Raw genomic sequence first — 17,391 nt, forward strand, 5'->3', positions numbered from 1 at the left:
GGCAAAACTTATCGCCCGATAAAGACAAGTATCCGTGTTAATATCCTCAAGTGGTGATATCACCTAGGAGTGACTGCATAACGACTCGGTGAACGACAGCGAATTGGGACGCTCGAACCCCGAGAGTATCGAGGCAGCTTCTAGGAAAGTGCTCCTCTGCGTCAAGTTCCCGCAGCTCCGATGACTGAGAAGAGCGGTTGGCAGGTGTGGTGTCAAGCAAACTGTCGATATGGTCGTCCCCAAGCGCGGTAGGACGACCAAACCTCTCTCGGAGCATTCTTACCACTACTTCATAGTTCGCTGCTGCCAGTCGCACACCTTCGATTGCACGCTTATCAGTTCCGGTTATGTATGATTTCAAATGTGAAAACTTTTTTTTGTGTCGGACAGTTCACGGTTGTTATGGGTCGTGGCCTCCAAATGTTGCCAGAAGCACTTCAAATCAAGGTAAAAGGAGAACACGGGTACCCTTATTTCTGTTAGGTGAACTCGTTGTATCGGTGCTCGTATCGTTGTGTCAGACACGCACCACTTCTGCCCGCTCAATAGCACGCGAGAAAGACTCCGTTGCATTTACACGGCAGCCGGCGACAGCTTCTTCGGTCGCCGTTGTTCATGACCTAATAATTGAACGTGTAACAAAATGAAAGTTTTCAGGCCATAAATCGTGGTATCATTTGCGATCTTATAGGCTGAATATAAATTGAAAAATATGCGCGTAGTAGATCCTATATACGCAGTTATCTATGTAGCGTGCAAAATAAACATTGCTGTATAGATTTTATGAGACTTTTTTGACACCGTGAAGCAAATTAAAGCGGGAGATATGCGAGCGCCTGTTCTCTACGCCGGCGGGATAATCCTTCCAACGCAATGAGCCCCTTTAGTGTTTAAGGCAGCATGTCCTTGGCAAGACAGACGCGTTGCACTTACGACATAGCACTGTTAACACACAAAGGGTTTTTCTTTTATTCAATGTGAATTCTTCCATTATAATCTAGAAAAAACAATTCAGCATGAAATCTGCCATCTGCGGGTCAGTATATCTTCTCGCTGTGGGAGCACAGTAGTCTTGCAGAGAGTAGTTTACAATAGAACAGACCTAGAGCGGCCCACGTTAGACGATGGGCATCCAACCTTTGGCCACTGCTATATTTCTGATGTCTGTAGGTAGGTATAAATTGGAATGCATTTCTGATATAGATGTAATTTAGAATATTTTGCCCATATGTATGAAGCTCTTGGGCGTTTGATGCGTGAATTTCTATCCGGCTACAACTGCTGAATCCTCATATTGTGCACCATTCTCCTTCTTTTCGGTGCTTGTTCTGGAGTGAAAAGCAACCCTTATGAGTGATCCTACAGAAATGATGCACTATCTGACCTTCGTATTGTTGCTTGTTTAAGAATTTAGTTGATCTTTACTGGCATGCTTCTGGATGGTGTCGTTTTTAAAATATGGAGATTTTCTCCTACTCCGTGCATTGCTTCAGTTAATCCTACTTTTAACTCACAGTGTTCGCAAGATTTTATGGGATGGGCCAAAACATAATATTTTATCACCACTTTCTGATTTTTCGTGAGAAATACCTTTAGATATTTTTGACAGATAAACAAAGAGGGAAACACATTGTCTGTAGTAAGTTCAGTCAGATTGTGCATGCTAGAGCGAGAAATTCTGTGGAGTGCCTGCGTAAGTAAAAGCTTTTTCCTCTCATTCAGTCAAGCAGGAAGCGGCACTAATTGCTGTCTTGTGTCGGGACCTCGAACGTCAAGCCAACGTTGTGATCTATGCTCATATTGGATACATTTTTTTCAGGAAGTGCTCGATCATAGCGCCTAAAAACTCTTTTTGCACAGTCGAGGCCTTCCGTGGCAAGTATTTTAATTTGAATAAAATGCAAAAAATTATCATGCAATGGACTCGTTCAATTGACGTAAGCGCGTGCAAAATCTTTTCGAGAAATAATTTGTGTTCCAGTACATTTGCTCAAGAAATCACGTGTCAGCAGTATAATATGGATTACAACTGTTCAGAAAAAAATATGTGGGTATTGATAGCTTCCAGTCGCCAAAAACATTCTAGCTGGCCCCAAAATTATTGCACTAACCCCTTACATGTGAACGAAAAAAATATACGAGCCCCATTTATAGCATAACCAACTAGTTGAACTTATTCGTGTTTAAGTTGTGCTTACTTAAGTGCGCACGTGCGGGCCTTTATACAGTGCGTGTGAAATTCTTAAAAAACAATGATTTGTAGTTGGTTTATATATCTTGCGAAAGGATAAGCAGTGTTCATAGTTGTCAAATAATTCTCTACTTTTCGCAAACAATAGCCCTCTGCTACGAGTGGAAGAGTATAATAGCGAGCACAAGAGCTCATGCTGTAGAGCACGCAAGAAGGCACGATAATCGTTATCAATGAATAGTCAGTGCAAAAGTAATATTGCCATGCAGAGTAATGAAACAAGAGTTTCCTGAGTGCAGGCATACATCGTCTGCGTAATTATTACCGACATTAGGGAACAATGTACTTGTGGCATTTGATTCAGTTCAGATACCAGCAGTCAAAGAGACGTTACGTAATCCAGGAGTATAGATGACGCTTACATAGATATCTTCGAAAATATTTACAGCAAGTTCACAGCTACCTTAATTCTCCCCCCCAAAAGTAGGCACATACCTATAAAGGAAGGCGTCAGACAAGCAAGCACAATCTCTCTAATGATATTCATTGCGTCTTTGGAAGAAGTACTCAAGCTAATAAACTAGCAAGGCTTAGGAGGAAGGATCAAGGGTGAATATCTCAGCAACCTGTGGCTTGTAGGTGATAGTGCCCTGTTGAGCAACACTGGGGACGAGTTACAACAAACGAGTGAGGAATTTAACAGAGAGTGTGTAAGAGCGGGGTTGAGTGTAATATGCAGAAGGACCAAGATAATGATCCGTAGCAGGGCAAGGGAAGAAGAGTTCAGGATCCCCAATCAGCCTCTAGAGCCGGAAAGAGTACGTTTACCTAGGTCAATTACTCACAGGGGACCCTGATCATGAGAAGGAAATTTACAGACCAATAAGAATGGGTTAGAGCGCATAGGGAGGCATTGTCAGATTCTGACTGCTAGCTTACCATTATTACTGAAAAGAAAGTTGTACAATAAGTGCATTCTACCGCTGTTAACGTATGGGGTTTAAACTTGGAGACTTGCGAAGAAGCTAAAAAGAACTTAAGGGCCGCGCAATGAGCGATGGAAAGAAGAACGTCAGACGTAACGTTAAGAATAAGGAAGAAAGCGGTGTATATCAGAGAGCAAACGGAGAAAAGAGGAAAAAGTGAGATGGGCAGGTCATGTGATGCGTAGGTAAGATAACCGGTGGATCATTACGGTTACACAATGGCTGCAAAGAGAAGGGAAGCGCAGCCGAGGACGGCAAAGGGCTAGGTGGAGTGATGAAATTCAGAAATTCGCAGGCGCTAGTTGGAATCGGTTGACGCTGGACAGGTATAAATTCAAATCACGGGAATGTCTTTCGTCCTGCAGTGGACATAAAATAGGCTGATGATTATGATGTGCTGGTGTTCTCAAATGTCGCCTATTAGATGACGGTAACTGTCCAGAAACTCCCACTGACAGTAATTTTACGTTCATGAACACACACACACACACACACACACACACACACACATATATATATATATATATATATATATATATATATATATATATATATATATATATATATATATATATATATATATATATACAGTTTTCTGTCATTTGTCCGTAGGTAGCGGAATTCCATGGGGCCGAAAGATGTGCTTATTCTCTTCAATCATCTCACATTTGGAGACAGCACTACTTACTGATTGTCACTCTATTGAAGGCAATTTAAATGCATTGAATATTTTGTAGTACGTACTACAACAAGGAAAGCAGGTAATTAAAATTATTTAAGTAAAGTAGTTATACCCTTTTTGCGACAGGCTGGTAGTTTTTTTATAGCAGTGAGAACTTCTTCATAGTAGATTGATTTGCGAGCTTTGTGATACAGTCACGATGCCGTATCTGAAAAGGCGAATTTTTTTCAGCATCTCTGACAAACTCAATTCGCAAGTACCAGTCGCTGAACACTAGTCCGTATCAGCAGAACGAGTACGCCTACTGGAACGCCTACAATCCTCAAGGATGGTATACGCATGACCATGGCAGCTATCACTTGCCGTTTTCCTTTAACCATCCCAAAATTGGAGGCAATTGGGTCATTGGGCCAAGAACTGACCGGAGCTGTTGCGCAGTGAGCGTATATTGATACTTTATGAATACTGTAACACAGTAAAGGAGGTTCTCTGCTTAATCTTAAAACGGATTCTGAGCATGCAATGAGTGAATGCACTGTATGAATTGGGTTATTGCGCATGCTGCCAATGCCAACATCTGCGTTTTATGAAGGGACACGTTTATTATTTATTGCAGGCGGTGTTCTGTGCAATAGGAAGATACTGCGTTTGCAGGAAGGTTTACTGCTTCCGTGCTCCATGCCCGTCTGAATTTACGTGTAAGCAGGCTCCCCTGTTTTTTTATTCCCAATTCATCTGTATCAACAAATATCCATCCGTTGTTTGGACATGGAGCACATTATATGAGCAAGAGCGATACACCTAAACACTGTAAAGCGCAGCGCACTACAGCGTCACGTGTAAGCGAGAGGGGAGAAAATGCAGCACGAGCGTTGCAAGCAGCAAGCCAGCGAGTACGCGCAGTACGAGCAGCACGAGTAAAGAGGACGCGCAGCGCGACTGAATACCAGGCCTGGGAAATGAGTAAACGCAGTGTGTGGGTCATAAAGAACGCGACAGGGACGACGCGCAGTGCCAGAGTCACGCGCAAGGAGCAGGCGAAGCGCAACAGGGTGCCACTTTCGAGAAAGTTGCGGTGGATGCAACGCGAGCGCCTTTGGCAAGGAGACAGTGAACACGTGCAGCGCGAGTGGCACGAGCAAAGAGAGCATGCGCAGCGCGACCGAGCTTCGTGTGTACAGAGAGAAGGAGTCAAATACACCGCTTGTGCAACGAGCAAAAATCAGAAGGCACGCCCACTGCGAGAGCCACGAGCAAAGACAGCACGAGCAGCGAGACTAAGCGCCCCTTAGGAGATAGCAGCTGAGCGCCCTGAGAAACGAGAGCGGCTGTACCCGCAGTGCGATTGACACGAGCAAAAAGAGCACGCGTAGGGCAAATGAACATCTCGTGTACGACGAGAGAGGAGCAAATGCAGCGCGAGGGACACGAGCAAAACGACAGAGGACACGCGCAGTTCGAGCCTAATGAACAAAGAAAGCGCGAGCAGCGCGACAGAGCAGCCCGTGCGAGACAACAGCTAACGCAGGGCGAGTGCTCCGACGGACGAGCTGAAGGGCACGCGCAGTGCCGCAGAGGAGCAAATGCAGCGCCAACGCCGCGAGCAACGAGACAGAAGGCACGAGCCGTACGATTGCCACGAGCTATAAGAGCACGTGCAGCGTGACAGTTCTGGAAGCGCGAGCGCCCTGAGCAAAAAGAGCACGCACAGCGCGGCTGAGAGCCGCGTGTACAAGCGAGGAGCAAATTCAGCGCGAGCGCCGCGAACAATGCGAGAGGGCACGTCCAGCGTGACTTGTCAAAAGCAAAGAGGCCACGTGTAGCCAGAATGAGCGCCCCGTTTACAATGCTAGGAAAAAATGCCCCGCTGGCGCAGCGAGCCATGAGAGAGACTACACGCCGAGGACGAGAGCCACGAGCATAGAGAGAACACGTAGCTCGACTGAGCGCAGCGTGTACAAAAAGAAGAGCAAATTCAGCGCGAATGCGCTGAGTAATGGAAAGAGTGCATGCCCATTGCGAGAGCCACGAGCTAAGAGAAAACGCTCAGCTCGACAGAGCGCCTAGTATAACGAGAGACGGCGAGCACCGCGAGCGATCGGAGAGGGGACACGGTCAATGCGACAGCGGCGAGCAAAGAAAGCACGCGTAGCGCGACTGATTGCTTTGCGCGAGAGAGGAGCTAACACGCCGCGAGCGCCGTGAGCAATGAGAGAAAGAGCAAACGCAGTGTGAGGACCACGTGCAAAGTAGCACGCGCTGTGCGAATGAGCGTCGCATACAAGTGAAGACCAAAGGCAGAGTGACAGCTGCCAGCATAGAGAGAGGGAGAACAAGCGCACGTGCAACGAGAGATGGAGACAGCACACGCAGCTCGAATTATCACTAAAGGAAATTTGAGAAGAGCGCGCGCGCTCCCTCAAACACAGAACTCATTGAGCGCAGCGACGTGACCGCAGAAATATGCTTTGTAACATTGGGGGCGCTTCAAAAGGGGCGCAGGAACTCTGTCCTCCGGAACTTTTAAGGCCTGTAGCTTTGCTTAACTTGAGTGTTTTCGTACCTTGTTTGTGTGCATGAAAAATTTACGGCACCCTTCGGCCTCTACTGTGGCATGCTTCAGCCGACAGGCTATACGTCATGTAAGTCATGTACGTCATGTAAGGCTTTCGTCTCTAGCTACAATAAAACTTTCGTGCGTCTTTACCACCCAGTACACCACGTAATTAAGTAGCGGGTGGTAGCAGTGCTCTGAACTTAGAGCGTACCGCGAGCCCTAAAAACATTAGCACACTTTTGTTTTATTCGGCAGTTCTGCTTTAAAAATGCAGCGCTATTGCAGTGACGGTCGCGAATGTGGTACCAGAAAGATGCGCAAAAGAGCTCGACATTACAATTCATTTTTTACTTAGATCGTTATAGTCCCCGAAAACTCAATAAGAAGCCAATATGCCGCTACGGCTACGTTCACACAACGCTTTGTTTGCGGCTTTATCACCGCTAGTATTAAAACGACGGCTAATTTAGGCACACAATATTTTGTCAGTGCTGAAAATTGGCTGATTGTACCTTTACTCGCTGCAGTCGCAGTCGAAAAACGGGCCTGATGATATACCAATTGCAGCAACGAAAACAGCGAAAGCCTGTCATCCATCCATTTTATAGTTTGTTAGCTGAAAGGGTTCTGACCACGTTTGTCTCTAGACATGACCGCCGTATGGCGGATACATTTGACGCCAGCAGCTAAGAGAGGATAAAAGGCAGGAGAGTTCAGTCTAAAGCCACGAACAAGGAAAGGAATTGAGCGGAGGTAGACAAGTCAGGGAAATACTGGGTGCCTCTTGCAGATGGCACATTAGTTGGGCACACCAAATCTGTTGCAAGATAGGCGTGTCGGCGCTGCTGAATATTTTACTCGGTGACACATGTATCGGGCGGTGCCGCAGGCAAGACATGACCAGAGGCTCCAAGCAAGGGGAGCGGAAAGCGTCCCCGTTTATTCAACAGCCGTGTATATATACACTAAGTGGGAGAGGGTGTGTTCCCTCACCACAATGTGTCATGGGCGATACCGATATCTGTCACGTCACACGTGCCATAGATGCGAAGCCAGCGCTGCGCCAGATACGATACATCCCCTTTTCTTTCAAAGGAGCAAAAAAAAACACAGGAAAGAACATTAGTAGAAATGAATATTGAGAACGCGATTTAGGGAACTTGCACAAAGCTTCGATTATAAGTAAGCCTCTGTGGGGGCCTTCGCTCTCGGGTTGACCTTCTGAATGCAGGTTCTTGGTTCTGCTGCAAGCATGCAGGAGCGTTGGATGAGGCGGTAATGTGGCCAGTTGTGGCCGGTGACTCGGCGACAGTGTTGCTGCTGCATGGTGAAGGTCTTCCGGCAGCCCCTTGGCGGAGGTCTTCCTCAGAGTCACAAAGGCCTCTTTGTCGAAAAGCTTCTCTTGTAGGCAGCAGATGTCGCCGATTGCGCCGCAGGAATTTGCCATCCTCAGTGATTATGTTATACGACCGGGGATATGTCGCAGCTTGAACGACTTGACCTTTGGTGGCCCACTCCCCTTCTCTGATGCGTACCGTGTCTCGGGGGTTGAGTGGTGGTAGTCGTCGGCTGCAACGGTCGGTCTGACGATGCTTCTGTACGCTGCGACCTGGGCAGGGCCGGACGTCGGGCAACGTTGTCCGTAGTCGTCTTCCTTGAAGTACTTCGCCAGGTGATGGTCCGGATTCCATTGGAGTAGATCTGTAGGCAAGAAGACCAAGCCAAAAATCGTGATTCATTTCAGTGCTTTTCTTTAAAATCCTCTTAACTACTTGCACGCCTTTTTCCGCCAGACCGTTGGACTGGGGGTACCGAGGGCTGGACGTGGTGTGGATGAAGTCGTACCTTCGGGCAAACGCAGCAAAAGCGTGGCTAGAAAATTGTGGGCCATTATCCGAACAAACTTCAACTGGTATGCCGTATCTAGCAAAAATTGCACTTGTTGCTTCAATGACCGTCTTCGCGGTAGTATCTTTTAGCAGCTCTACTTCAGGAAAGTTTGATAATGCGTCGTAGACGCACAGGTATGACCGTCCACCATGCTCAAAAATATCCATGCCGACACGATGCCACGGTTTATCAGGTACTGGGCGCAACTGTAACGGCTCTTGGGGCTGTCTGTACGCGTACGTTTTGCATGCAGAACACGCCTGTGCGAAAGTTTCTATGTCACGGTTTATTCCTGGCCAGAAGACAAGATGCCTGGCCCGTGATTTGCATTTATTGATGCCCAGATGACCTTGATGAACGCGTTCCAAGGTTTCTTTCCTCATCGTAGCCGGAATTACAACTTTGCACCCTTTTAAGAGGACTCCGTTCACGTGAGAAAGCTCTCCTTCAAAAGATTTCCAGTAGCCTTGGAGTGCTTTTCCTGCCGCCAAGTCCACAAGAACTTGCTTTAATTCTTCATCCCGACTAGTTTCCGTAGCCAACCTCTTCCAGGTGTTATCGGTGACAAGTGAAGAAACAACACTTACTGCGTGCACTTCAGTGTCGTCGTTGATGACGTCGTTTCCCGTGATGGGTCCGGTTGTTGCACGTGACAGCATGTCAGCGAGAAGCAGTTGCTTCCCTGGTGTGAACTGAAGTTTTACGTCATAGCGAAGAAGGCGCAGGAAAAAACGCTGCAACCTCGGGGGCATGTCGCCAATGGCCTTCTGCGAGATGGCGATCAAGGGATGGTGATCAGTTTCTAGAATAAACGGCCGACCGTAGACAAAATGGTTAAACTTCTCGCATTCATATGCCAACGCCAGGGCCTCCTTTTCAATTTGCGAGTAACGTTGTTCGCACTCTGTAAGTGCCCGCGAGGCATACGCGACGTCATTGTATCGTATCTGGCGCAGCGCTGGCTTCCATGTATCCTGGTGGCACTGCAATAGCGCTGCGCCGATTCCGTTTTGCGATGCATCACATGACACCTTTGTTGCTTTTGTTCGATCGAACACGGCTAGTAAAGGCGCTCTACTTATACTTTCGCAAAGCTGCTTCCACTCTTCAGCGTGATTAGGCGTCCAGTCAAACGCAGTATTCTGCTTTATAAGATTTCTGAGGAGCGTCGTCCTTTGGGCCAGTGACGGCATAAACTTGCTGAAATAATTCACGGTTCCTAGCATCCTCTGTACTGCGAGCTTGTCGGTGGGCGGTGGAATTTGAATCATTGATTTTGTCAGTGACGGGCTTGGTTTGATGCCTTCCTGGTCAATGACGTCACCAAGAAACTCGATTTTACCGACACCAATGGAACACTTGTTCGGATTAAATGTCAGACCGCCGCGTTCTGCTGCTTGCAGTACCGACTCCAGGCTCCTGTCATGCTCCTGTCTCGACGGCCCCCACACCAGTACGTCATCAACGTATACTCTGACCCCAGGAAGGCCTTCAACAATTTCATTTAGCGTTTTCTGAAATACCTCAGGCGCCGATGCTATACCAAACGGTAAGCGCAGAAATCTGTAGCGCCCGAATGGCGTTGCAAAGGTGCAAATTCGGGAGGTTTCGTTGTCCAACGGAATTTGGTGAAAACCAGAGTTCGCGTCAAGACGGGTGAAAACTGTAGCGCCCGCTAACTCTGCCTCTATGTCTTCTCTTCGCGGCATTGTGTAATGTTCTCTCTTGATGCATTGATTAATCCTCCTGGGGTCGATACATACTCGAATTTTCCCGTCCTTCTTTCTAACAATGACCAATGGGCTTACCCAGTCTGTGGGCTCGGTGACTTTGGTTATGATGCCCGCGCGCTCCATACGTCCCAGTTCTTCTCGCAAGGGTTCCTGTAGGGCCAGCGGCACTCGTCGGGCTGCTTGGACGATTGGCGTGGCGTCGTCACGTAGAACCATTCGATAGACCCTTTCAACGCACCCGGTTCCTGTGAACAAGTGGCGAAAGTTTCTTGCGAATTCCTCGGAACTGTTTCGAGATACTGCGTGTATGCGTGACACAAGTCCAAGATTTTCGCTAGCCTGTAAGCCCAGGATGGCCTGATGCCCCTTGGACACCACGAAGAAGTCGAGGACGGCGCAACGGTCACCTAGTGCTAATTCTGCACGAATGACGCCATCATGCTTGATAACCCCTCCGCCATACGAACGCAACACCGCGCTGCTTGGTTTCAGGGGCGGTTTCGGGCGAATTTTGCGGTAGCAACCGAAAGGTAGTAGATTTGCTTGCGCTCCTGTGTCGACCTTGAATTCAAGTGGTACGTTCTTGATTTGGCCGACAACTGTCCAGTCGTGTTGCTTTGGTGCGCAGCTTGACACGTCCAGAATGTCAAAGTTATCTTCACCGCCCTGAAGTTCGCCTATATCGGCAAATCGTCTGCAGCAGATAGCGAAATGGTTGGGGCGTTGACATTTGCGACATGTTTTCCCGAATGCAGGACACCTTCGTGGCGGGTGCATACGTGCGCACTTAGGACACTTGTAATGCCTGGGCAACTCACTTTGTTTACCTGGGTGTTCCTTACGCATCGCGTCAATGTGGCTTTCGTCTCGTGCCCAAACTTTTTGTTGCGCTGCCGTCGCTTCAGCTGCTTTAGCAGCCTGCTCAGCCTTCACTAAATTCAGCGTAGTGTCCCGCAGCAACCTTTCTCTAAGTTTCTCGTCGTTAGTTTCATAAACAATTTGGTCCCTAATCATTGCGTCCATTTGGGAGCCAAAGTTACATGCTCGTGCCTGGTTCTTTAAGTCTCGCAAGAAAGGTTCGAAAAGCTCACCAAGGGCCTGGACTCGCGTACGGAAAACGTAGCGCTCATGGACTTCGTTCTGCTGAGCCGCACAATATGCATCGAACTTCGCAATGACAGTGGCGTAGTCATTCCTGCTCTCGTCTTCACCAAAGCTGAACGTGTTGAAGATCTCGATGGCTTCCTCGCCTGCAACGCTCAGCAGAAGTGCTGTCTTGCATGATTCCGTTCGAGGCTTGCCGGTTGGCTGTTCTGACGCGGCGAGGAAAAATTCGAACCTTTGCTTGAATGCCTGCCAGTTCTTGGCAATTTCACCAGCCGAGCTCAGCGGGCCTGGTGGCTTCAGGAAGTCCATGGGGCTGGTCTTGTAGTATAATCTTCGGTTCACCAAGACTGGACGTCGGCGTTGATCCCACTTCTGACACCATGTATCGGGCGGTGCCGCAGGCAAGACATGACCAGAGGCTCCAAGCAAGGGGAGCGGAAAGCGTCCCCGTTTATTCAACAGCCGTGTATATATACACTAAGTGGGAGAGGGTGTGTTCCCTCACCACAATGTGTCATGGGCGATACCGATATCTGTCACGTCACACGTGCCATAGATGCGAAGCCAGCGCTGCGCCAGATACGATACAACACAGGAGTGGTGTTGTAAAACACCTGGTCATGTACATGATACCGTTGGTTTGTAGCATCATCGCACGCTTTTAGGACACCTCTAATTGTAACTTTTTGAAACATAAGGACAGCACTTTAACGTTTTTTTGTTATGTCCACTGAACCCGCAGTTGCATTGTTAATATAAATAAATCATTGTAGGCAGCGTGGCGGAGTGGCAATCTTTATTGATAACAAATTGCATTGTAGTGCTTTTAAAATGCCTACTGATATAGGACGTTGACTCTTTCATCACAAGAAATGATTGTAGGAACAGTGTACAACACTCCTTAAGCAAGGCCGTAGGACTATAACTCATTGGTTGACTTTGCGCGTGGACTGTTTATACGCTATGAAAATATCGTAGCAGTTCAATTTAATGAGCCTGATGTTGTATGGAAGATGATGCGAGGTAAACGGGGTGACGAGGCCGCTGTTTATTGGAAGAAGCGACCTTTCAAGAGTTACGATAGCCATCGATGCTGATATCATTACTAACAACATAATTATTATGTGGTTGCTAAGACAGGTTACAGCTAATGTTCACTCTTGAGCACTTTCAAGTGGTCACTTCTTTGAAAACGGAACCATTACACCAAGCGCTGGTGTAATGTTCACGAGAAATTCTCATTAATTTGTATTTCGTGGCACTCAGTTTCATTTTCCATCTGTTACAACAACCACAAAAATTGCTAACATCAGACTGCACGAAGAAATCAATACCACGATAAATTATGTGATATAAAACAAAGTCGTCTGCAAATAGGCCAATAAAAGAGGCAACACAATCAGGTAAATCGTTTACCTAAATTAGAAACAGAAGGAGCCCAAGGGCAGAACCTTGGGGAATTCCTGAACAGACAGGTGAGAAGAATCGTGGCCAGTAGCAGTTACAAATTGTTGTAGGGTAAACAGAATGTTTTTATGAATACAAGTATGTTAGGGTCAAGATTTAGTTCCCTGGATTTAAGATAAATTAGGCCATAGAAGACAAGTTCTAAAGCTACAGAGATATCTAACAACGCACAAGTGATATAAAACACCGAGTGTAGAGCTTCTCAAAGTTCCTTAGCAAATTAAATTAATGCCTTTCCCAGGGGAATGTCTTACAGAAACCATGTTGACGAGATGAGGGAGAGGAATGAGCTTCAATAGAGTGAACAAAATAAGAATAAATGTCACGCTCAAGGAATTCACAAGGGCCTGTAATTTATCGCAGAATGAGTATCACCATATTTATGTAACGTCATTACTTTGCCTACGTTTCAATCGCAAGGCAATGTACCTGAATTCAATGTCGGGGCAAATAGTCCATACAAAAATCGACGAATAAGTAACCCTACTTTTCAAAAATGTAGCGTTTATATATCAACACCACATAACGAAACCTTTAAATTGTTAGTGAGGCTAATGAATAACCGTAATCTTTTAGTAGTGGAACCATTGTTGGGAAACTCACGTCACCAAATTCCGGCAGGCACTCAACACGCCAATCTAAAAATGTTTTGCAAATACATCGTTGAACAGTTAACAACACTGCAAACGAGAAGTGGTAACACAACGGTGATTAGTTATTCATAATACCTTTTTGCTTGGATGCTTAGCAACACTACAGAACATTTAGGGCTCATCTTTTAGCAAAGCGTCTAGAGTATTCCAAAAGAAAGTGTCCTTGTCGTCCTTAAGTGCATTTTTGTATTTGTGGGCGGCCTGTTGATACGAAGCCTAGTCACCCTGACCAATTAACATTCATCAGTTCCTCAGTGTGCTCCTCAAAACTTGGCATGGAGTTTTCCAGAAAGGTTGCAAGCTCCCTACTAATAACTGAAAATTTCGCCATCTTATAATCTCTGATGAAATTTGGTTGACTGACGGATCGTTCACCAGCGGCTTTAATTTAAAAGCAAATCACTGCTGTGCTAACACGGAACATTCAGCCCTGGTAAGAAAGCTAGCGAATGCAGAAGGTCAAGGGCTGTTAAAATAAGAGGAAGTACGTTAGCGATGGATTAAGTGGGTCTCTTAAGATTAGTAACTTACTGAGTGAAATTGAAATGGTAACGTAAGTTTACAAATGTGGTATTTTCACTGGATGATTCATTAGAACAGGAAAAGAACTTAACCAATCGGCGTTAGATAAATTAACATCACCTAAAACAAAAATGTGTGCGTGTGCGAACCTAACGATTGTAGCGTGCACAGAATGATGCAAATTCAAGAAACATTATACCCTGCCTTAGGTGGCCGATGGCGAACAAAAAAATGTCTCAATGAATAATCCGCATGAATCCGAAAACAACTTCTCAATATAACTCAATGGGAACGTAATAAGAGAAAATGTGATCGGAAAGGGGGGCATCAAAGAGCCTCCTCCAGATATAGAGCCACGTTCAAAACGATAAATCTTGACCCCTTCTGTAGTAAAATATTTCGCTATCACGCACTTTCGACAATTACCATGCCTCCGTTTGACCACATCTGCACAACACGTGTCAATTAGGTCAGAAAGGTCATCACGCTTGTTAACAACACAGCCAGCATTTGTAAAAAGAAAATTACCGTTATTAGATGTAATATTTCAATTATGTTATAGCTGTGCCAAGTGAGTGTTATTTGAAGTGAGCAGAACACGTCATGGCTCTTCGTAAGAGGTGCACCGCAGTTGATATATCAAACAGTTTGTCAGTGTTGTTTTATTTATAACAAATTGCTTGTCTAATCAATGTCGTTCCCAGAAAGGTCTATCAACAACCGACAACACTGTGCGCATCAAGGGTGTCATTCAAAACGCATGTGGCCTCAAACAAATATTCATGTCCATATTTATTGATTCGAGGAATAAATAGAAATGGTGCGAGAGTTGTCCGCATAGAGTATGAGGGGAAACAAAGTTAGTTTTAGGGAAATATGATTGTTCAGACACACTTCCCCCCTAACGGTAGCTATAGTAATGTAAAATATATATATATATATATATATATATATATACACATTTATATATATATATATATATATATATATATATATATATATATATATATATATATATATATATATATATATATATATATGGCGCACACATGGCTGGCATGCTTAACTGCAGTCTACGAGCGACAACTCCAGCTTAGCCTGAATATGCACTCTAAGCGTGAAACCGAAAACACTTGCGATATTACACTTGTAAAAGTTTGCGTGTTATGTCCACAAGAATGTAGAAGTCCGCTTTATGGAACTTCATGTACAGCACTTACAATGAACAAAGAGCACTGTTTTTCAGGCCCTATAGTTATTTGAAAATTAACTTTGATTCAATACATGACAACATTCTAAAGGTAAAATGCCTCAAAACATTGAACATACGAAAGGTTGTACCGAACAAAACGCTCGTCAGTGAGAGAAAGTCTCTCATTCAGATGTACAAAAGTGTTGTACGTTTGCGCTTACACTATGATGCCGTAGGTTATTTGTTTCAAAACGAGTCCTGTACAAAGCCTATACTCAGAATGACGTCAGTGGTCACTGCACCCGCACAAAACATACGCACTATTAAGATATGTCAGGAAAGTATAGTTCAACCGCCTAGTGGGAGGATGTTATTCACGGAGTTTATGCTAGCATTGTAAAAAAATGGTGTCAACTCTTCAATAATACCTTTATGGCTTCGGGAACGTGTTTAATACCATGGCAGAGGCAGCTCGTAGAATGTGACATGTGGTGCGTATAAGTCTACAATACGCTGCATCTTATTTGGCCAAACTAAGGAGATTTGTCATCAATAACAAAAATAACACTAGCTGAAGGCATCTTCTGTAACTAAAAGTAGGTCCCACATAGACCATACACAATTATTGCTGCACGTGTGCTGAATCTTTAAAGTGTAGTAAATGTGGCTAAATAGTAACCTTCCTTCACGTCTCGTAATTGTATCAAGAAGTGCGAACCTCCAAGGAAATTGTACTTTTTTAGCATACTGACAGGATATTCTTTTTCCTCCGGCAATGATCCCTGCACCCCCAGTTTTTACATCGCACATTCATTGAAGATATTTTTTTCAAAGATGTTCTTCGGTTTTAAATCGTGGATTGGTTCAACTTTTTTATGTTGTTGATTCAGTGCAAGTTATCAACCAAAAAGATTCATAGTGTCTTGCGACCACCTGTTAGTGTGGTTTGTCTTCGCTTCGGTGAAATACAGTTACCTCGCCTGGCCTCCACGCGGTGGTCATTGCCCCCTGCTCTTTCCCGGGACGTCAGGTGGCTGCCCGACGGAGACGCCACCACTGCCACTTGACAAACCTGTTTTACTGTAGGAATAACGCCAGTCTACTCGTTGTTCTCAACCTCTCAAAATGTGTGTTAACTGCCTCTGCTAAACCGAGCTCCCAGCAAGCTCATACCCTGACCAGAGGCTTCTGCTGCTAGAGTTTTGTTAGCATATTCCTACAGGCCCTTGACATTGAGAGCTTTTGTTCAGGCTGTATCGCTTCTTTAAAACTGTTTTCAATAAGACATTTTACAGTATGATTGCTTCCTAATATATTTCGTGTTCGTAGAATAAGCCTCTTATCACTGTCATGCTTTTAATACAGATATATATTGAACGCTTTACAGGGATTGTTTCGAAGCGTCTTTAACGTCATGTTGCATATTCCCTGTTATTCATCTCTGTATTAACCAATACCACACCGCCTGTTGCATGGCGGGCTTTTCCGACATCTGTACCTTGCGCCACAAAATACCACATAATCGCAATTTCGACAGCAAAACACCACATTGTCAAACGTCAGTATGTGCAAACATTTATTGTGCATTCATACCCCATGCTCACTTTCACACCCAATGGACCTGCACATTTCAGGTGTGCCTTTGAGGAAATCTTACCAGCGTAAGGCCAACCAGTGGTGACCGTAAGCGGTATGACTGAAATGTTGCAGTCATGGAAGAATTGACACTGCAGATTGGCAAATAAAACACTCTTCTGTTCCATTTTTCTGTTTTGGTTCATTTACTTCCTTGTGTGTTGTCTCCTCGTGCAACTTTGAGCAACACGGTCCTGTCACAACGTTCGTGTCCTTCGGTCATATACAATTAGATATTTCTGTCTACTTATGTCAAATTCCTTCACCTATGATGAAACAATCGCTCTGATCTGGGCTAGTTGGCTTACGTACACAATGGCGAAACGGCAGAGACGACGGATAGGGTGAAAATTGACAAATGTGTGGCCTGTTTCACCCGCCTCTTTGCCAGCTCTGTTTTGTCATTATCTATGAAAGGAGCACATGGAGTAGCGGTGACCTATCTTTTAAAAGAATTTAGTGAGAGCACTTGATATTTCACACCCGGTTTAAATGCAATTCTGCGCATAGAATAATTTACGTTTATGCTTCTACACCGACGTCTGCTTTGAGGCATATATCTACAGGCAAAGGGTTAGAGCCTGTACCTAAAGCTCACATATCCGAGGGACGGCTGCGTTTTGGATGAAATTCTGACAGAACCCTTTCCATGCGTAATGCCGACACTTATGTCATAAGTATTTTTAGGCACTGTAGAAACACATGGTATTGCGACCGAATACAGGGGTAGTGGCAATATCGTTCAAATTCACAGTGCCAGATAATACCGTAACACA

At 45.3% G+C, this 17,391-nt stretch overlaps 1 long non-coding RNA gene across 2 annotated transcripts; it reads left to right on the top strand.

The window, feature by feature from the left end:
- The first annotated feature begins 1,049 nt into the window (after window positions 1-1,049).
- LOC135901846 (uncharacterized) lies at window positions 1,050-16,744 on the top strand. 2 transcript variants are annotated; one of them, XR_011507228.1, is made up of 4 exons: window positions 1,050-1,170; window positions 4,091-4,296; window positions 4,476-4,557; window positions 16,615-16,744. It is a non-coding gene; the product is annotated as an uncharacterized lncRNA (long non-coding RNA). The 2 variants fall into 2 exon arrangements; XR_010564288.1 differs by lacking the exon at window positions 4,476-4,557.
- The last annotated feature ends 647 nt before the right edge of the window (window positions 16,745-17,391 follow it).

The sequence above is a fragment of the Dermacentor albipictus genome, chromosome 7 (genome assembly GCF_038994185.2).
Source record: "Dermacentor albipictus isolate Rhodes 1998 colony chromosome 7, USDA_Dalb.pri_finalv2, whole genome shotgun sequence".
NCBI classification, from domain to species: domain Eukaryota; kingdom Metazoa; phylum Arthropoda; class Arachnida; order Ixodida; family Ixodidae; genus Dermacentor; species Dermacentor albipictus.